Source organism: Somniosus microcephalus, chromosome 12 (genome assembly GCF_052327205.1).
Source record: "Somniosus microcephalus isolate GS21.2 chromosome 12, FLI_Smic_1.0, whole genome shotgun sequence".
Classification (NCBI taxonomy): domain Eukaryota; kingdom Metazoa; phylum Chordata; class Chondrichthyes; order Squaliformes; family Somniosidae; genus Somniosus; species Somniosus microcephalus.
Window position 1 is genome coordinate 189284809 of NC_140998.1, and position 23290 is coordinate 189308098.

The window sequence follows — 23290 nt, forward strand, 5'->3', positions numbered from 1 at the left end:
GAGAGTGTACCCCATCGGGACAATAAAGGTTGCAGTGGCCAACAAGGGCGAAGGAAGTCAAATAATGGACTTATATGTGCTACCGGAGGGAGGTCCACCACTACTAGGCCGGGAGTGGTTTAGAAACATAAATATGGACTGGCATTCGCTAAAAGCCATAAAGAGTGAGAACTCGGTGCAGATAATCAGCCCAGACTCTAGAACTGATGATGGTAAGACCAACCCATGTGCAAAAGACAAAGTTTCAGCACAGAATTCCACTGAGCAACAACAACATAGTTTAACAGAGAATTCTGAGTCTGTCAAGTCTACTGATATGCACATTTTTGAGGTACACTGGGCTCGAACTCAACTCCATTTCAAACTACAACAGCAATTAGAACAAATGATTCGCTGTTTTGAGCAAGAGATGAATGAAATAAAAAAGTTCTTTGTTACAGAGTGGGAGAATCTGGAAAGGCAACAGAAGCAACTGATGGAGAAAATGGAGCAGGAGCACACCAACCATCTGCGCGAGGAGGCCGAACGAATCAAAGCTGATTCAGGTTCTGAAGGTGCGTGCCATAATCTGGTGTCAGAAGAGTTAACGGTCAGCCAACTCCTTCATATGCTGAGGGACAAGACTCTGAAATGGGAAAAACTTGAACACGAGCTGCGATCTTCAAAGGAAAAGGGTTCGGAGCTCTCAAAAGTCATTGAGATGGCTGATGTGACGACACAGACTGAAACGACTGCAACAGAGCAGCCATTGGATGCCAAAAGTACGCTGACTCAAGTCAATGTAGAACAACAGACCGCTGAAACAGCTGCTCCGTTAGAGGGATTGCATAGTCCGATCAATCAATCTCCAAAGGAAGTTGAAGTATTAAAATCACAAATGAGGTCACTAGTAAGCGACTTGCTGAAAGCCCAGAAAAAGCTGGATGCAGAGGTACACATGAAGAAGTCTCTTCAGGAAAGATGTCTGGATTTGGAACAAGAGCTGGCTAACGTCCAGCTGGGTATGGAGGAAATAGACGACCCTCTCACTGGTCTAGCTCAGGACGACACCGAATATTACCATGACCTGGTGGACGACACCGAATATTACGATGTCCTGTCCTGCCCAGCTTGTAACTTCGACTCCCAAAGTGCAGAAAGCATGGAGGAGCACCAAAAGTCTACGGAACATCGGGAGAAGCTGGCTCTACGACGGAAACAGGAGGAAGAGAAGGAGGAACTGCGCATGCAGCTGGCAGCTGTGGCAGCTGACAATGGAGCCCAGAGAGTCTCCAAGAAGCAGAAAAGGAAAAGTAAAAACAGAAGATGACCCATCTGAACCATTATCACCTCTACCAGATCACACACGTGGTCCCTCCGAACGGAGCCAAATCAGTTCGGAAGTTCAAGCTGTTAAATCCATGAAAGGACTATTGAATGAGTAACGTGAACCGACTACACCACAGAGATTGAATCTGTGAACTGTTTTCCGCAGAGACTGAATCTGTGATATGTTACGTTAAACATGAAGTTATATATGTATATATGTTATTACGTTATGTTAAATGGGGGGATGACTATAAAGCTAAGAAGGGAGGAGTGTTGTGTATGTAACCTGTTCCACCTTAAGAGAGCTTAAGCCTGTTCCACCTTAAGAGATGTACTACTTTCTCAGGCTGCTGTAGACGTAATACCGGGGGTGAACACACCGGTATATAAGCACTGTGCAGTAATCTTGTATTCAGTATAGTCCCTACCTCCAACCAGTAAAGACCTGTTTTTATTGTTACTCATTAGTCTGTGTCTTAATTAACTAAATAATTCACAGACTTAACACCTTCTCCTAACGGATGTGGGCATATCGTAAGCGTACCTTTCCCATGGCATCTGTTTAGGGAGACTCCTCTTATAGTACCATTCTTCCTGATGGCATAGGTATCAATTGGATAGTATCGGAGATACGTCTCAGCCCTCACTATGCCTATGTTTGTTACTTGGTACTGTGGGTATGGAGTCGTGTCTAGTCTCACCACTGGTATCATGAGTACCATGCCTATCATTGCTGTCACTTCTGCTTTGCATTTTTGTATCACTGGATATACTCTGGTCATCCCCTTGAGGGTACAGGCACTCGGAGGGCCTGGATTCTGGCTCAGGCCATAGAGCTGTGTGCTGTTAATCCAGTCTGGTACCTCACCTTGTATCTGTGCCGGATTGTGTTTTAACTGTCCGGTGGTCCATTGGCCATAGGCATGGCACAAGCCTCTCCCTACATCATCATTTGCCTGTTCCTCATCTCTATGGTTTAGTTTGTTGATAGTGCCAGCATGGTTTCTATAACTTTGATTCCCTCGAGTAATTTCCTTATCGTATGTTCTCCCAACTCTGATTCTTGTTGAACCAAACCAGTTTCTTTCTCTAAAATCTGTTGTATTACCCTTTGTAATTGTTCCACACTACTCTGGACTCCTTGTATATCCAGGGCATTAATGAATGACGTCCCCGTATTTATTCCCGTGAGTACATCGTTTCCTAAGCCCCTCTTAATTCTTTGGTGGAATGCAGCATGTCCCCTGAAACTAGAAGCCCCTGTTGCATCAGCAGCTTGGTTAATTACATTCCTTATATATGCATACAACTCTCTAGTTTTAGTAAATCTTTCACAATATCCTGGCCATTGAAGCATGGTTAAGTTCATTAGTACCGGTACAATTTCGTGTCTCACATTATCATACAATTGTTCTCCCTCGGTAAATAACACCATTTCGGACACCTTCGTTCTTCAAGTGTCATTGTGATTGGGGGTGTTGTTGGTTCTAGGGTTACTCCTTGTGGTGTGATCCTTGTTGTTGTTGGTTGAGGTGTTGTAATGCTGTGTACAATAGTCCATCTTATGATATTGTCCGTGCAGCTCAGGACATATCCTCCCCCTACTTGTCCCAACACCTGCCAGTGTCTATTACATCCTACCATATTGCTGGTATCTGTCATTCTACAGGGTCCGCATGGTCGTTGATCCAAGTTCACCCAGATACCGTTACATCTGTAACATCCTTTTCCTTGTTTTTCACACTCGTAACTGTGTGATATAATGAAGTTCCTCGTGGAGTCTCCACTAGGGGATCTTAACTTGCAGTCCATTTCTTTCAGCCCGTTATTTGGGCTTATAAGTGTTGTCATCAGAGTAGTTATAATAATCCATCTCACTGGATCCATGTTTATCTGTAATTTAAACAGAGGCCTGGTCGTCTTCCAAGCTCTTTCCCCTAGAGGAGAGGGTAGAATGGGGGTCTTTAGTGTTAAATGGTTTCACCTGGGTCCAGTGCTTCCATCACATACCCGTCGGTTCCTGTAGACAAACACACGTATCACTTGTCATTAATACAGTATATGGCCCCATCCAACGGGGTTCCATTCCCTTTGCTTCCGATAACTTGCGGCATTACTTGTTGACCTATTCTGGGCAACTCGTCTGGTTTAAGTCCAGCATTCTGCCTTTCTAGACCTTTAATCTGTTGTTGGTTCCTTATTTCTTTATTTAGTGCTTGTACCTCCTGATTTAGTTGTACTTAATCTATCTTGTACTGGTCCTGGTTCTCTCACCCCTCCAGCCAAATCCTCTGGTAGTCTCATAGCTCGTCCTGTCATTAGTTCGTAGGGGGTCAGTCCGGTCGTTCGTCCTGGGGTGGCTCGCAACCTCATTAGTATGCTGGGTAATAATTCCGACCATCCCTTCCCTGTTTCTTGGATGGCTTTTGTCAGTGCGCTTTTCAGTGTCCTATTCATTCTTTCTACCATCCCCGAGCTCTGGGGGTGATATGGTACGTGGTATTTTTGTGTTACGTGTAACAGCTTACAAGTTTCTCTCATTATTTTACCGATGAATTGAGTGCCGTTGCCTGAGTCCATTTGCAGAGGCACTCCCCAATGGGGTATAACCTCGGTAGCCAATATTAGTGCAACTGTTTTTGCAGAGCAATCTTGGGTGGCAAAAGCTTCCACCCACCTGGTAAATTGGTCAATTATTACCAGGCAATATTTCTTCCCCCGGTCCTGCTGGTAAAGTCAATTTGTAGGTTTTCCTTGGTTTGCTACTCTAACTCTACATCTCTGTCCTACATTATTCTTAGCGCATATTATACAGCGGTGGCAATATTTCGCTACTTCCCAACCCATTTTTGGCCACCACCAGTACTGTGTCAGTAGGTGCAACATGTTACTTCTGCCAGTATGTGTTACACCATGGTATAGCGCCATCAGTTGTCTGCAACATTCCGGTGCCACCACCTGGTTACGGGGGCCCCATTTCCAGATTCCATCCTGTTGTCGAGCGACCGCTTGTCTCCATCTCTCTTTTTCCTCTTTACTAGTATTTTCTTGTACCTCCATTATATTCACTTCCTGTACCCCACTGACTGTCATGACCATATTTATTTCGTTTTTGAACACATCCTTTGGTTGCATTTCTTCCGCAGCTAATTTGGCAGCTAGATCTGCATACCTATTCCCTATAGGGGCCTGGTCCTGGAGTTCCTGTGAGTCCATATCCTCTATCTATGTGTGGGCTTTTATTTTAATTACCGCTGCCTCTAAAGGTGCCTGTGCAGCCTTAACTAACCTTTCTATTAGTTTTCCATGTTTTACTACCTCTCCCGTAGAGGTCATGTACCCCCTTCTGGCCCATAGTGACATATAATCATGCACCACTCCGAAGGCATAACGGCTGTCGGTATAAACATTTATCCGTTTGTTTTTTGCTATTTCCAACGCTTTTATTAAAGCCACTAGTTCCGCTACCTGTGCTGACTTATCCCCATAAAGGGCTCCTTTTAACAGGGTCTTTCCTTCTTGATTTACTGCTGCCCACCCTGTTCTGGGCTCTCCGTTGATATATTTTCGGGATCCATCTACATAGATTATCATATGGGGATTTTCTAGTGGGTCTTCCTTTACTCCACTACCTATTTCTTCCTCCATTTTCATCTGACAACTGTGCTCTTCTCCTTCCGTTAATATGCCCGTGGCTGGATTAACCCCGGTATGTTTTTGTATTATCACAGTTCCATCCCTGTGGTGTAATATAGTTTCCCATTTAGCTTTCCTGCTATCCGATATCGTCCACAATTTTCCTGTGTTGAGTAGTTCCACTAATGTATGTTGAGTATGCAAAATTACCTTTCCCATCATCACTATTGGTTCGCTTACTCGCACCGCCCGGGTGGCGCAATCTATTGCAGCCACACATCGTGGCATCGCCTTCACTACTGGGTCTTTTTTTGCAGAGTAATACGCAACGGGTCTCTGTTTCCCTCCGTGATCTTCCATTACCACGGCTGAATCACCCTCATGATCTAAATCACAATATAGGTGGAAGGGTCGAGTGGGATCTAATAATCCTAGGGCAGGGGCTGTTATTAATTCCTGTTTAAGGGCCCTATATGCTTCCTCCTGCTCCATCTCCCATTCTATCTTATCGGTGGCGGGTCTCCCCCCTTTAACTAACCGTTGAACTGGCTCTGCTTTCCCTGCAAAGTTTGATCTAAAATTCCTGCAGTAATTAAATAGTCCCAACACTTTCCTCACTCCCCGGACGGTCACTGGGCTTGGCATGTCTTTTATGGCTGCCTTTTGTTCCTGCGGGAGTGCCTTATACCCCTGGCTAATTTCGCGTCCTAGATATTTTACTTTGGACAGTCCAACCTGTGCCTTTTGGGTTCAATTTAAAGCCAGCTTTCTTAAATGTCTGGAGGGTGGCTAGTAATGCTCCCATGTGTCCTTTGGCATCCTCTGATGCAATCATTATGTCATCGACATATTGGAGTAGGGCGCTCTGGTACTTTGATAGGTCTAACTCGTCTAAGGCTTGACTCAGTACTTTTTACCCCGCCCCTATCAGAATTTCCGTTATCCGATACTATTGCATACAAATTCATACGGCAAGTTACCTTATGCCCTAATGTTGTCCGTCGATACCTATCGCATACAAATTCACACGGGAGTTTAGATCTTTTGGCGTCCTTTTTATTCGCCATCCTTTTAGGGTGGATTTGCTAGTTTCCCCCCTCGTTTCCTACTTCCGGGACTCCCCCGGACCTTCAGGGACCTTTCCCTGCTTACGAGGTTTTAACTCCGCCTAGATTGGATTTTCCCTATATCCAATCCTATATAACCCGAGCTCCTCAACTTATTCAGACATTATCATTTCTATAATGTCCTAGCATGCACCCAAGTTGCTTTACTCATGTATCTCGACTCCGCCTCTGATTCGTTCGATCTCCGGCCCTGAGCTTCGATGCGAGGAGACAATGTCTCTACGCAGCCCATCCGGTAGATCCTGCCGACTACGCCAAGTTGTAAGGGTAAACCGGGAGAGCTTCTTCTCCCCTAGACGGACCCTGTGATATAAAGGGTCGATGTCTGCCTTGTTCCCAATCAATCACTCGGAGTCCGGAGGTGCGTTCAGTAAAACAACTTTATTTACAAGTCGACAGGGAAGACACCCATCCTGGGATGAATGTTCCCGATCGTTCAAAATCTCCTGCCTTATATACAGGTTTTGCTCTGAGTCGTGGCTACTGTTTGCAATTAGGTGCATTACACGTATACATTTCTTTCATCATACAGTTGGCTTCGGGTGCAAATTCTTGTGACCTGTGTGCATTGGTCTTGTGACCCCATACGTTATCTCTCAATACATTCCTCAGTTAGTGATTCACGGTTTGTGCACTTTGGCCACGACTACACCAGACTTTCCTTCTGGACATTGTTCATACCAATTCCTTATATGGTTGGAGATATGCTCTGTTCCTTAATCCCCTCATCTTAGCCCTTTTTTAACCTTTTCACAGCCTCTCTCCTGTGTGGATCCACTGGTGTATATGGAGGTTCCCTGCCTGTGTGAAACTCTCCACATTCAGTACATTTATACGGCCTCTCTCCTGTGTGGATCCACTGGTGTGTATGGAGGATCCCTGACACTGTGAAACTCTCTCCACATTCAGTAGATTTATACTGCCTCTCTCCTGTGTGGATCCACTGGTGTGTATGGAGGTCCCCTAACACTGCAAAACTGTCTCCACATTCAGTACATTTATACGGCGCCTCTCCTGTGTGGATCCGCTAGTGTCTCTGGAGGTTCCCTGCCTGTGTAAAACTGTCTCCACATTCAGTACATTTATACGGCCTCTCTCCTGTGTGGATCCACTGGTGTGTATGGAGGTTCCCTGCCTGTGTGAAACTCTTTCCACATTCAGTACATTTATACGGCCTCCCTCCTGTGTGGATCCGTTGGTGTCTCTGGAGGTTCCCTGCCCGTGTGAAACTGTCTCCACATTCAGTACATTTATACAGCCTCTCTCCTGTGCGGATCCGCTGGTGTCTCTGGATGTTCCCTGCCTGTGTGAAACTGCCTCCACATTCAGTACATTTATACGGCCTCTCTCCTGTGTGGATCCACTGGCGTAGGTGAAGATCACCTGATTTTATAAATTCTCTCCTCTGGACAGATTGTGTGAATGATCCCTGCCCACTTTCGTGTTGTAAAATATATTTTGTGCTGGGAGGCAAAGATTGTCCTGCTAAAATTTGTCCACAGGATTCAGGATGTCTTCTGATGTGCTTCTGAAGAAACTCTGCAGTGGTAAAAGCAACATTGCAATGAGGGCAAGGATGAGACTCATCTCGGTGCACTTGGTGAGCTGCTGGAGAAGGAAGAAAGAGAAATTGTCAGTGTAATGAAAGATCTAGAAGTTTCTTTTCGAAGTACAATTCGTGGTTATATCAATGTTAACGCAGGGGTCTTGGGGCACTACCGGTGAATTTCGGCCACGGGGGCGCGACTCAATTTTCCCCCTTGGACTTTGCTTCCTATCGGTGAAAGCTTCCTCATTCTTTGAATGAAGCTCAATCGGCCAATCCAGTTAGAAAAGTCCCTCTAAACCATCAGGCAAATCACTCTTGGGGACAGGGCCACTTCTCAACTTTGCCCTTTCAGTTATGTCATCATCTTCTCCCCACACCCCTTCCCAAACCATGCTGACTCCCAACTTAATTCTGGCTGCACCGTCAATTCTTTGGAGATGGTCATTGCTTGCTGTTCATAAGTTTGAATGTTAGCTGCCGCTTGTCAGCCCAAGCCTGGATGTTGTCCAGGTCCTGCTGTAGGCTGGTGTAGGATGCTTCAATATCTTAGACAAGGAGCTGCTATTCCCTGTAATCAGGGGCCATTAGTTTATGATTACTGAAAGTCCTATAATATTTTATTACAAGATTCCAGAATTATTATCAATAGTTTGGGGATCATATTTGTGATTGTTTTTCCTCAATGAAAAAGAACAATTGGTGCCCGTTTGTGGGCAAACACAGGTCTGCACTCCTGTCCCACCACTCTGACATGCTGCATTGCTCCACCAATCCCCTGGCCTACCAAGGCCCATGTTATCAGACCAAAACGCCCAATAAATTATTCCTGCCCGGAGGAAATGGATAAGTTACTTTGCACATACACAGGTAATCATCGTCACAAAGTTCCCTTTCTTCCGTATAACTTTTCTCTCTGTATTTCTCAAACAGTAGCTTCTGCTTTCAGTCTTTTTGGTTGTTTCTTCATTTGCTGACCCCAAGATCTTACCAGCACATACAACTGTGGAATAAATCGAAAAGATCATGAACAAAATTTGAACCAATTACAAGAAACTCTTTGGTATCCAGCACCGACGGGACCGGCGAGTTACCGGTTGATCAAAAATTCCGGATGACGGAGAGGGTTATCTACCGAGGCTATTTTAACAAAGAAAATTTAAAAATCAAGAAATGTGCAGTATACAGTAATTGGGCACTCACCTATAGAATGTTGTGTTAAATGGATGGTGGATGATGTTTGATTAAGTACAGTACTGCCAGTTGAAGGTAATGCAATGCAATGACTACCAGCAGCGTGGGAGACACACAGTGCCCCTGTAAAATGGCGGATCTGAAGAGACTACCGGCAGCGCGGGAAAGTCAGACTCCTGCTATTGAGGTGTTTCGACTTCCGACAGCACCAAGAAGCCGAGTAGTGGCAGTTTGGAGAACTACCTCCACTGACTAACTCGGCCACCATGGGAGCCTCGGACTTGGACTCGGCAACATTGCCGGTTATTGAGGTGGTGTTTTCGGAGTGAGAATTTTGCCGGTTAATAGAGAATTCCAGATATTTAGGTGCCATTTAAATGAGAGTTTCCTGTAATTGTAATATTCTTGCATGTATGGCTTGTCTTTTGTTGAATAGGAGATGCTGAAGATACGTGGCTCCGTGGGTAGCACTCTCACTCTGAGTCACAAGGTTGTGGGTTCAAGACCCACTCCAGGGACTTGAGCACAAAAATCAAGGCAGACAATCCAGTGCAGTGCTGAGGGAGTGCCGCACTGTCGGAGGTGCCGTCTTTCAGATGAGACGTTAATCCGAGGCCTCGTCTGCTCTCTCAGGTGGACGTAAAAGATCTCATGGCACTATTTCGAAGAGGAGCAGGGGAGAATTCCCCGGTGTCCTGGCCAATATTTATCCCTGAATGAACATTAAAAAACCAGATTATCAGGTCATTCGCACATTGCTGTTTGTGGGAGTTTACTGTGCGCAAAATGGCTGCCACGTTTCCTACATTACAACAGTGACTACACTTCAAAAAGAACTTAATTGAGTGTAAAGTGCTTTGGGATGTCCAGTGGTCGTGAAAGGCGCTATATAAATGCAAGTCTTTCTTTATTTTCAAAATTATGCAAGATATTGCGTTAATCTGATTTGAATGACTACTGTTGTGGTGGAACTATCAATATAGTGCATTTCTTGCTCATTAAAATACCCTCAATTATTCAAAACAGAATTACTTTACTGAAATCCTTTATTCCAGGACAAATACCTTCATTGGATTCACTACGAGCTTCACTTTCACAAATCAAGGTATTCGTTTGTATTCTGATCTTTTGAACTGAAACTGTCTCTTCCTTAGCTGAAGCAGTTTCCTCAGTGAAGCCTCTGAAAACTTCATCTTCAGCCACTTCAAAATGGGACACAATCTGTGACGCGGCTTTTTTGTTTCTGAAATGCAGAATGTGAGAGTGAAAATGTACCTCACAGCACTTGAAGTAGACAATAGCTGCCTCAGGACTCCCTGCATTACAAGTCAAAGCAGTTGTCTATTGTTCCTCTCCATTAGTTATTGTAGGATATTTAATAAACAGAGCTTCCCAATTACCCAACTGGGGAAATGCAGTTGCTCCCCAGTGTAGTGCTGAGCCACACATATCAGATAGTTCCCTTGTTTGATACTGTACTGTACTGATACTGATCTCAGCAAATGTGGTAAACCTATTAAATTAACCTCAGCACCCTTTTGCAAGGGAGGGAATAAAATTAGCCAGGATTCCCAATGATTGCTAACTAATCATCACTTCTGCAAAGGTCTGTGTGCGTGTATATGAAAACAGGATTGACCTTCTCCAATAATGAGAGCCTAACACATGAAGAACAGCCAATTAGCAAATACCAACAGGGCTGCCCATTAAGTCAGGACAGACTAAGGAAACATATCTACTCATGAAAAAGTGACTTCAGGAAAATGGGAAAGGAGCAGATTTGACACATATTTTCACTCCTTCACCTCTGGTCTCCCCACACCACACACAATCCCTGAAGCCCAGTGGAGTTGCCCCATTGCCAAATCTCAGCACAAAGCAAGAATCAAAATTGAATTTCTCTGGGTGTGTCGTACCACACATGGAGAAAAGTATTTTAGATTCAAACCACTTTGCACACAGAACATTCTTCTTGAAGTAAAAGCTAATTGCTCGTTCATGAAGCATCATAGCTACAGAAGGTTAGTCAGAGACAAGAGCCCACGAGAGGAAATCAATGGAGGATCTAGAAGCAGATACAATTTTCTTTAAAGTATCTGCCATGCTTGTCACCAAAATTAAGGGCTGCCTGCGTCACTGGACATTTTGCCCCTCAAATCTAGTTCCTAACATGAGAATTGCAAGTCTTGATTACAACGACAGGAAGAGGAACCTTGAGATGTTAGTACAGCAGCAGTGACCAAGGTGTTTTGTCTTCATGAACCAGCTAGATCCATATTGTGGAGCCTCATGGGCAACATATCAAATTGGTGTCCATGTTCCGATTAATTTGCAGTTATTTCAAGCTGCTGATAGTCACAGATTTTGGGATGCTGGTGGAGGATTTATCCACCAACAGCGCTAAGAGACCTTTCCAACTCTCCAGGCCATGAATTTCAAGGACAAGTAACCAAGTATGAAATATAAATAAAAATAGAACCAAGTTGCCAGGGAGCATGGACTGTAAATTGGGCTCTCATGCAGCAGAATGAAAAAGAAAAATTGTTTGCTAGAAATCTGAGATAAATACAGAAAATGCTGGAAGTGTGTAGCAGCTCAATTCATGTCTGAAGGAGAAAGACTGGTTAATGTTTGGGTGGGAACTTGTATCGATATATCCTTCAGATGCTGACAGGCCTGCTGTGATTATCTAGCAGATTATTTTCATCTTGACATATTAGTCTGTAAGAATTTCTGTTCACTTTGAATTACCTTTCTGGTATTCTCGTTCTTAGTCTTCTTGGTATCTTCATTCTTAGAGAGAGGCTCAAAGAATCTCACCTCTTGGAAAAAGAAAGACATCTGTGTGATTGAGATAATCTCAGCTCTCAGTTTATTTATGTTAACAGCATGGCGATTCTAAAAATATCTAGTTTATTCAGGCCCAAAAAAGAATCAACATATTATGCAGATAAAAAGTAGAAAAGAAAACTTACACAAGTATAAGGGAAAATGTGATCAGACAATTTACTTATCTCTCCAGCTCTCCAAAACTTCAAAGTAACTGCCTCCTGACAAAAATATGTACTAGTTGCTGGCCAAACTGGTTATAATCAGGGTGTTAAAAAAGCACATTTAATTCTTTAACAAAGAAAACACATCCAATTTACTTGGTGGATTTTTCACAAGAAGTTTAGGCGTCCACTCCTCATCCGAGTCACTAGAAACATACACACGGGGTTGGCGCCCACTGCTAGGTCTTGACATGAATGCTGGATTTGGTACATTCAATCCTGTGAAAATTAAAATATTCCAATCATCTACAGTTGATAATTGCCTGTATTTAATTTGACTTAACTTACTAACGTAAGGCATCTGTTGAATCGAACCATTTTAGAATAATATCAGGTAAGAGCAGCACAGAGGCTTTCCTTTCATCAATGGCATCTGGATTTAAATCCAGCCCAGACTGATCAGAGGAAAAGGAGCTTTTATGTTATGTTGGGGAGCTGGGAGCACAGCACTCAGACCCATGCCCTCTAAGAGTCCTGTTCTCCCAGATTTTTATGCCACTGATCCCTATTGGACCCATTGGAGAGTCCAAAGGAAGGAGATTTACATTTGTGACAGCTGACGGTCACTCTCAGTATCGAGGGAAAGGAAGGTCCTTGATGGCATCTGAGATGTAGAGCTTTCCTCCCTTACTCCAATATTTACTGTTTTTATCCTTCATTTAGTTTTAATGACAATCATTTAGTAGTTTTGTACAAAAAGTGGGGGAAAAGCCGCACAGGTACAACAGGAGGTGTCCTGATAGTCAGGTGAGATCAGGGTCAGCTGCGCTGTCCCCATATCACAAGCCTACATACAGTCAGACAGGATTTTTTCAAGACAATTAAATGAATATTCAGTGAATCACAGGTTGGGGGTGCTGCATTTCCTGATATGCGTTCCTGATGTGTGCCAGGAGCAGTGAAATGGAAAATCCCAACCAAAATATCTAACCACATATGAGAAGAACATCCACTTGGGTGTAATATTGGAAGAATTGTATGGCAGTATGAATCAGAGTGTTCAGGAGAGGAAGGGATAAATGTTGAAAGCAAGAAAATAATTGATATTGTACAAACCTATTGCAAGCATGGTTTCATAGTTCTGCTGCACTTTCTTATAACAGATGTCGACCCATTCACTTAGCTCTGCCCAATCGTCTTTGGAAAGATAAACGGCAATGTCTTTCAGCTTCTCTAGAATCTGGAGACATAAAATGAATGTAACTTCTGATACATCTAGGCATTTTATCTGTAATCTTCACAAACTACAATTGTAAGATTAGCTACCCTTTCAGATCTGCCAATCTTTAAAAGAATATCCTCCACACCACTTGAATGGGCCGGCACAGCCAGCCTTTATTGGAAGCCATCAATATCGTGGCAGCATGATGTTGAAATGTCTTGAAGGAAAGTTGTCTCAAGACCTTCTACAATCAGTGTTGGTGCTACCATGCTCCAGAGGATGTCTGGAAAGGCAAAACAAAATGGCTAAAAATGCTCCCACACACCATCCCCTTTTCTAAATTATTCTTCCTCACCTTCTTTATGCTCACATGTAACATTCCATAGCCAATTGTACACAAAAACCTTACAGCAGGTTTTTCGGTACTGCTGTTTTTGAGCCAGTTGTTCAAGGACACCCATAGTGAATGCCTCCGATTCCTCCCCCTCAGTATGACATTATCCACACTCACCCGAAAGTCAAAGTCGAGATCAGTCTGGTAACTTGAAGGAACACAGCAAAAGGCCATTCAGCAAGCTTCACCATGTTGTTAACTATGGTAGATCTACTCTTTTAACCTCATTTTCCCCACTTTCTCCATTCAATTAATATCCATACAACCCAAGAATCTATCCACTTTTAAATACCTGAATTAAATCTGCATCAATGGGCTCCTGTGGTAGTGCATTTCACATTCCCACAACATTTTGCTTTAAGAATGTCTTACTGGATAGAATTTAGTTTTAATTTTAAATAGATGTCCCTTTATTACAGATTTGCCGATTGGAAAAATGACGCTTGGAAATCAGCTATCTTGTCAAATCCCTTTTTTATTTTTACTCAGGATGTGGTCAGTGCTAACAAGACCATCTTTAACACCCATCCCTAGTTGCCTTGAAAAGATGGTGCTGGATTTTCTTTTTAAACACCTCGATCAGATCACTCCTCATGTTTTGGGAGGTTTGCTCAGTCTCTGATCAGACCTAAGGTGCTAACTGGAATAGGAAAGGCAAATCCACAGCAGTACTTTCAGTTAAATTGTAACTACAAGACTCGGATAAACCTGGTAAAAGAGAAGTTCAAATCTAAAGAAACAGAAAGAATTAACAGTGTCAATGAGGTAAGACGGGAGGAGGCTCGAGCGGAGCATAAACACCGGCATAGGCTGGTTGGGCCAAATGGCCTGGTTCTGTGCTGTATATCCCATGTAATCCTCTGTTGCAGAGTAAAGCTCTCATCAAATACCTCCAGGGCAGGTACAGTGGGTTAGAAACAAAGTAAAGTTCCCTCTACACTGCCCCACCAAACAGTCCCAGGACAGGTACAGCACGGGTTAAATACAGAGTAAAGCTCCCTCTACACTGTCCCATCAAACACTCCCAGCGCAGGTACAGCACGGGGTTAGATACAGAGTAAAGCTCCTTCTAAACTGTCCCTTCAAACACTCCCAGCGCAGGTACAGCACGGGGTTAGATACAGAGTAAAGCTCCTTCTACACTGTCCCTTCAAACACTCCCAGCGCAGGTACAGCACGGGTTAGATACAGAGTAAAGCTCCCTCTACACTGTCCCTTCAAACACTCCCAGGGCAGGTACAGCACGGGTTAGATACAGAATAAAGCTCCCTCTACACTGTCCCATCAAACACTCCCAGGGCAGGTACAGCATGGGTTAGGTACAGAGTAAAGCTCCCTCTACACTGTCCCATCAAACACTCCCAGGGCAGGTACAGCATGGGTTAGGTACAGAGTAAAGCTCCCTCTACACTGTCCCATCAAACACTCCCAGGGCAGGTACAGCATGGGTTAGGTACAGAGTAAATCTCCCTCTACACTGTCCCAGGGTAGGTACAGCATGGGTTAGATGCAGAATAAAGCTCCCTCTGCACTGTCCCATCAAACACTCCCAGGGCAGGTACAGCACGGGTTAGGTACAAAGTAAAGTTCCCTCTACACTGTCCCATCAAACACTCCCAGGGCAGGTAAAGCACGGGTTAGGTACAGAGTAAAGCTCCCTCTACACTGTCCACCAAACAGTCGCAGGGCAGTGTAGTGTATGTAACCGTTCCACCTTTAAGAGAACTATTTTAAGGGTTGCACTACTTTATCTTGGCTGCTGTATACTGTAATACCGGTGGTGACCACACCGGTATATAAGTGCTGTGTAATGATTTATTGGGCAGATCCGCCCTGACCTTCAACCAGTAAAGACCTGTTAAGTTTTACTCTTGTGGTCTGTGTAGTAATTATCAATATAACACACAGACTTAACAATGGCGACGAGTTCGATCTTACCCTGCGGCAGAGACACATCCAAGGCAGTTTAACGGGCGTCGAGAGGAGGCATCCGCCCTCATCATTCTGCTGAGAAAAGACTCGGGTCTGCAGAGCAAAGGAAGAAGGAAGAATTCTGACACGAAGCCTTCCATCAGCAACAGGCAGTGATCGTCCCTTCTATCACGGTGGTGGGTGAGCCGATCAGCGACGAGAAGCAAGTCGGCCACGTTGACTGTGAGTAGGGGAGAAAATAAAAAAAAAACGGAGGATATAAGGGCAGAGAACTCGACCACGGCCGGGGAAAGGAGCCGGACAGAAGTCGGGGCCAGAGGCGCTGAGACGGGGGCAGCGTAAGGCACGGAAACCGCGGTGAATGCAAACGCAGCCGGTACGAAAGACCGGGCTGCAAGCGGGCTGGGAGACGCAACAGCGTCGAGAGAGAGCTCGACCGCGACCGGTGAAAAAGGCCGGGCAGCTACCGAGGCCGCGAGGCGCAGCGACCGGGTCAGCGTAAGGCGCAGGAGAAAATAAAAAAACAAAACCGCGGAGAACTCAGCCGCAGCCGGGGGGAAAGGACCGGACTGCAAGAGGGGCTGGGAGGCACGATTTGAAAACCGCTGGGGGAGGGCGAACGCAGCAAATCGGCAATCGCCATTACAGCCAGCGGGGGAGAAAGGCAAACGCGGGAAGCCACCATTTTCGGAGGCGGGGGAAGAAGACAAGCGCGGGAAACCGCCATTTTGTAAAAAAAAAAAAAAATAATTCTTTTGTTTCTCAAGAAGATCGCGAGGATGCCTAAGCGTGGTAACATCAACGATTTCGACCCCGATGTTGAAGATTGGGCCACGTATGTAGAATGCATAGAGATATATTGTAAGGCAAATAAAATATCGGATGAAGATAAAGCACTAACCTTACTAAACTCAATGGGTGCGAAGACATATGGGCTATTGAAGCATCTTCTATCACCAGCTAAACCGGCGGATCAGACTTTCGCTAATATTGTTGCTGCCCTGAAGGATCATTTGAACCCCACACCGCTGATGTTAGCGGAACGATTTAAATTTTATGCGAGAACGCAACTGAAAGAGGAAAGCAACGCGGAGTATTTAATTGAACTGCGCAAGCTAGCAAATTACTGTCAGTTTGGGGAAAGCCTGACAGAGGCACTGAGAGACAAATTCGTGTGTGGATTGTCGAAAGAAGGAACACAAAAGCGGTTGCTTGAAGAGAATGATCTTACACTTGATAAGGCTGTCACTATTGCAGCACCGCACGAAGCCGCAGCGAGAGGCACTGCGGAAATGCAGCTGAAGGCAGCGGTACTCAGCGTAGATCAAATGGCTTCGGGTACAACGAAATGTTATCGTTGTGGGAAGACAACACACGATAAGAACCAATGCTGGTTTAAAAACCAGGAATGTAGAAAATGTGGTAAGCTTGGTCACATAGCTAAAGTATGCCGGTCAGGGAAGAAGACCAGCAACAAAAAGTCACCACAGGAAAAGTGCAGAAAGGTACATAAGGTGGCTGAGAAGAGTTCGGATGAACAGAATTCGGATTCAGACTCCAACAGCAAGGAACTGGGTAGTCTAAGAATTCACAACGTGAGTAAGGAAGCTGACCGACAAACTATCTGGGTCACACTGCAGATAGCAGGAGTCCAAGTGAAGATGGAATTGGACACCAGATCGGCGTTGACGGTCATGAATAAGCAAGATTACAAAAAGTTATTCAAACATATTCCCCTACGGGATACGGAGATAGTATTGCAGACATACACGGGGCAAAAAGTATACCCCATCGGAAAGCTAAAAGTCAAGGTGGTACACAAGGGCAAAGGACACCAAGGAATGGACTTATATGTACTACCTGAGGGAGGTCCACCACTTCTGGGATGGGAGTGGATCAGGAAAATAAATATGGACTGGCACTCCCTAAACGCAATAACGGTAGATTCCGGAAAGAAAGATGTCAAACCTGAACGATTGTCCAGAATATTGGATGAGGCTAAAGAGGTGTTCCAACAGGGACTGGGAACACTGAGCGGAATTAAGGCAAAAATCAAGATTGCAGAACATGCAAACCCAAAATTTTTCAAAGCCAGACCGGTACCGTATGCAATATGACCTGCTGTGGAAGCTGAGCTGGAAGGGCTGGAACGTTCAGGAGTACTGTCTAAGGTGGACTGGAGTGAGTGGGCCACGCCCATTGTGCCCGTCATGAAGTGTTCATCGAGTAACAAGCCAGGGGAACCGGGGAAGGTCCGCATCTGTGGAGACTTCAAGATCACAGTTAATCCGGTGCTTCACACGGTGCAATATCCACTTCCACGGATTGAGGATATCTTTGCTTCATTGTCTGGCGGGAAACGCCTCACCAAGATAGACCTGGCGCAAGCGTACTTACAGATGGAAGTTGAGGAAGAGTCGCGCCAGCATCTCACAATCAGCACGCACAGAGGCTTGTATCGAGATAATAGGCTAGTTTTTGGAGTGGCTTCGGCTCTGGCAATTTGGCAAAGGGCCATGGAACAGGTATTACAGGGAATTCCAAGCACTCAATGTTACTTGGACGATATCCTGATTACAGGAGATGACGATGAGGAACACCTTGCAAATTTGAAACTGGTGCTCACCAGGCTGAAGGAATATGGCCTTCGAGTTAATCGCCAGAAATGTGAGTTCTTTCAGGAACGGATCTCGTACTGTGGTCATGTCATTGACCAGGAGGGGCTGCACAAGTCACCTGACAAGATCGAAGCTGCTGTGAAGGCTCCCGCTCCGGAAAATGTATCCCAGTTGAGATCGTTCCTCGGGTTGATTAACTATTACCATAAGTTTCTGCCAAATTTATCCACGGTGCTGCACCCGCTGAATGCTCTGTTGCAGAAAGAAGTACCATGGAAGTGGAGCGAGGACTGTAAGAAGGCCTTTCGCAAAAGCAAGACATTGATCACCTCAGAGGAAGTGTTTGCTCACTTCAACCCAACGCTACCTATTCGTTTAGCTTGTGACGCTTCTCCTTATGGTATTGGAGCAGTACTCTCACACAAGTTGCCAAATGGATCGGAAAGGCCAGTCGCATTTGCGTCCAGATCATTGACCTCCGCTGAGCGCAACTATGCTCAGATAGATAGGGAGGCTCTCAGCCTGGTGTGGGGAGTAAAGAAGTTTCATCATTACCTGCAGGGCCAGAAGTTTACACTGCTGACAGACCACCAGCCGTTGGTATCCATATTCAACCCTAAAAAGGGCGTTTCCATTATGACAGCGCAAAGGCTACAGAGGTGGTCCCTTTTCCTAGGGGCACACCAATATGACATAGAATACAAAGGATCAAAACAGCATGGGAATGCTGACGGTTTATCACGGCTACCGTTGCCAATGGTAGAAGAGGCGCCTACAGTGGACCCAGTGGAGATGTTCCACTCAACCATAGTGGAATGTCTACCAGTAACAAATTCTACGATCGAAAAAGAAACAAGAAATGACCCGACTCTCTCACGAGTCTACGATTTAATGGTGAAGGGATGGCCAGCACATGGCGAACCACTGTTGCCAGCATTTTCGCAAAGAAGAGAACAGCTGTCAGTGTGCCGAGGAACTTTGATGTGTGGATCCAGAGTGGTGATTCCACCCAAACTCCAGCAAAAAGTGCTAAAGGAGCTTCACGAGGGGCATCTGGGTGGAGTGAAAATGAAGAACCTAGCCAGAGCATTCGTGTGGTGGCCAGGTATCGATGGAGACATCGAAGAAATGACCAAGAGCTGTGTAGGATGCCAGAAGGTCCAAAACGCCCCACCACAAGCTCCTCTGCATCCATGGGAGTGGCCCTCATCTCCATGGCAAAGGGTACATATCGACTTTGCTGGTCCATTTATGGACTCAATGTTCTTAATCGCGGTGGATGCACACTCCAAGTGGCCGGAGGTAATAAAGATGTCCTCCACCACCACGGAAAAAACCATCACAGTATTAAGGACCATATTTGCCAGGAATGGGCTGCCGGAACAGATCTGTTCTGATAATGGACCGCAATTTGTGTCCGAAGAATTCAGGAAGTTCTTAAAAAACAATGGGGTTAAGCACGACACGTCCGCCCCATACCATCCCGCCACCAATGGATTAGCTGAAAGGTTTGTTCAGACCTTCAAGAAGGCCATAAAGGCCATGGGTAATGAAGACATAAATCTACAACATAAGGTAGATAACTTCTTGTTGGCGTACAGGAATGCAACACATGCGGTTACGAACCAAACTCCCGCCATGATGTTTTTCAATGGAAGACTAAGATGCCGGCTGGATTTGATCAAGCCAAACGTCAGAAGGGACGTAGAGAACCGGCAATTTCAAGGCATGAATGAAAGGCCAACTAGAACCTTCCAGATAGGTCAACCAGTTTTGGCCCGGGACTACCGTACCGAGAAATGGCAGCCTGGAACTATTTGCAAACGACTAGGACCGCTGATGTATACCGTGGACATTGGTGAAAGCATAATAAAGCATAATATGACCAGATCATAGAGTCATCCGAAAAGGAACAGCCTACTCCACAACTCTATACGCCTAATGATGAAGCAGAGATACCCATAGTATCTACCTCCGATCCGGTGATACTGGAATCAGATGAACCCGACACTGGCATTCAAGCCGAATCGACCTTGCCAAAAGAACCTACTACACCACCGAAAACTATTACACCAGCGAGGCGTTATCCAGACCGAGTCAGGAAGCCTCCAGAGAGACTGAATCTGTGAACTGTTTTTACATTAAGTTGTGTATATATGTTATGATGTTATGTTTAATGGGAATATATACTGTTCACCTAAAAAGGGAGGATTGTAGTGTATGTAACCGTTCCACCTTTAAGAGAACTATTTTAAGGGTTGCACTACTTTATCTTGGCTGCTGTATACTGTAATACCGGTGGTGACCACACCGGTATATAAGTGCTGTGTAATGATTTATTGGGCAGATCCGCCCTGACCTTCAACCAGTAAAGACCTGTTAAGTTTTACTCTTGTGGTCTGTGTAGTAATTATCAATATAACACACAGACTTAACAGGCAGGTCCAGCACAGGTTAGATACAGAGTAAAGCTCCCTCTACACTGTCCACCAAACACTCCCAGGGCAGGTACAGCACGGGTTAGATACAGAGTAAAGCTCCCTCTACACTGTCCCATCAATCACTCCTAGGGCAGGTACAGCATGGGTTAGGTACAGAGTAAAGCTCCCTCTAATTTTGTTCATCAACACAACCAACTCAGATACAGCATGTTGTAGGAATGGAGGTTCCTATCTGAATAAGGTATTCGACTCAATGAATCAAATCAACAGGTTTTAATAAACAACGAAGTTAACAGGGAAACTACAGGAGAAACGGTACACAGGTCTAATCAGCTTGCTGGGCACTCGACGACTACTGGAAGATGACGTCATGACGTCCTCGCGTTCTTCGCGCCACTGGTGGTCACGTGATCGGCATCATGATGTCATCACGTGGAGAGCAGGAGAACACAATACAGTACAGTTAACAGGCAGTTTAAAGGTGCAGTCCGCGGCTGCACTACACTGTTGTTAAAGGGATTATTACTAATTGTTCTGAGACCCTTGGTGGCTCTGCCACAGGCGCCCCCCCAGAATCCACTTTAACGGACATTGTCAACTGAGTAGGAGGTTTACTGATCCTGGCCGAATGGCGACGAAACTCAGGCAGCGGAAACGGGGCATTAGTAGACGAACCAGTGCCGGATTGCGGCAGAAGCGGCGTCTCGGGCGAGGCAGAAACGGTAGTCAGAGGTGCAGGCGCGTCTGAGGCCGAATCGGGCTGTTCGACGGTGGGCTGGTGCACGGCTGGTCTGGCGGCCAACGGCGGTCTGCCGCGGCGAGGCGGTTGGGCAGCCACGACAGGCTCACTCCGATCTAGGTTGGCTGGTTTGAGCCGGTCGATAGAGATGGTATCGGACTTTCCACCGACTTCGACTGTGAAAAACTTTTCCCCTGATGAGATGACACGAAAAGGTCCGGTATACGGCGGCTTGAGCGGGTCTCTGTGACCGTCCTGTCTAATAAAAACATAGTCTGAACTCATGAGCTCTGTCGGGACGTGAGGCCTCTGCAGGTATAGTCCAAACTCATGAGCTCTGTCGGGACGTGAGGCCTCTGCAGGTCATGCTGCGAGGTTGGGATGGGCAGGAAATTCCTAGCCGCCTCCTGATGTAGCAGGAGCTGTTGAGCTGCAGACCATGGTTCGGTGTGTGGAGGGAGAAAGTCAGCTGGCACTCTGAGTGTCTGGCCATAAACCAGCTCAGCCGATGAAGACTGAAGATCCTCCTTTGGGGCTGTCCGGAGGCCCAGCATCACCCATGGGAGCCTGTCCACCCAGTTGGGTCTCCTCAAGCTAGCGCGGAGGGACGCTTTGAGAGACCGATGGAACCTTTCGCACAGACCATTCGCCTGCGGATGGTACGCGGTGGTACGGTGCAGCTTGGTACCCAGGCCTTGTGCCACTGTGTTCCACAGCTCTGATGTGAATTGCGGGCCACGGTCCGAGGAGATGTCCGATGGCATCCCGAACCGAGCCACCCACGACGAAAGAAACGCCCTGGCGATGTCTGCTGCGGTGGTAGCAGCCAAGGGAATCGCCTCTGGCCACCTGGTGGTCCGGTCTACCACCGTCAGGAGGCATGTGAATCCACGTGACCCGGGAAGGGGACCTAGTAAATCCACGTGAACGTGGTCGAAACGGCGCTCAGGCACCGGGAAGTTGGCCACCGGAGCCTTGACGTGATGGTGGACTTTGGATTTTTGACAATCGACGCAATTGTTTGTCCAGTCCCGGACGTCCAAATGCATGCCTTTCCAAACAAATTTGCGGGACATTAGCCGTTGAGAAGCCCGCATCCCCGGGTGAGATAACCCGTGGATTGCCTGGCATACTTTCTTGCGCCATTCGACCGGCACAATGGGCTGGGGCACTCCCATGGATGTGTCGCACAAGAGCGTGGTTCCTGCCGCTTGAAACGACACGTCTGCAACCTGCCAACTGGAAGGCGTGGTCCTAAACGTTTGTACCTCTGGGTCTGCCAGTTGATCTTCGGCCAGTCCGACGAAATCGATGCCCAGGTGGACTGCCTGGACTGGAACCCGGGAAAGGCAATCCGCCACGAGATTATCCTTGCCTGACACGTGCCGCAAATCCGTTGTGAATTCGGATATAAACGTGAGGTGGCGCTGCTGCCGAGCTGACCAAGGTTCCGCCATTTTGGCCATGGCGAAGGTGAGCGGCTTGTGGTCCACGAATGCAGTGAACGGACGGCCTTCTAGAAGGAAACGGAAATGCCGGATGGCCAAAAACAGGGCGAGCAACTCTCTGTCAAAAGTGCTATACTTTCGCTCGTTCTTGCGCAGTTGGTGGCTGAAAAAGGCTAACGGCTGCCAACCCCCGTTGACCCACTGCTCTTGAACCGCTCCGATGGCGTAGTCGGAGGCATCCGTAGTGAGGGCAACAGTCGCGCCCGGAAGTGGGTGTGCTAGCATAGTTGCATCCGCCAATGCCGCCTTGGTATCGCGGAACGCCTGGTCCATTTGCGGTGTCCAAGTGAGAACATCCTTGCCCGACTTTCCTTTTAGTGCTTCGTACAGAGGTTGTATTAACCGGACCGCCTTGGGGACGGAACGATTATAAAAATTTACCATCCCCAAGAACTCTTGCAGGGGTTTGACTGTGTGAGGCCGCGGGAATGCGGTAACTGCCTCTACCTTGGTGGCTAGCGGGACGGCGCCTTCTGGGGTAATCCTGTGGCCCAGGAAATCAATACTGGATACTCCAAACGTGCATTTGGCCGGATTGACAATAAGGCCGTGTTGGCTGAGCCGGGCAAAAAGTGTACGTAATAATAATAATTCAACTTTATTGTCATTGTACAATGCACAAGTACATGAAC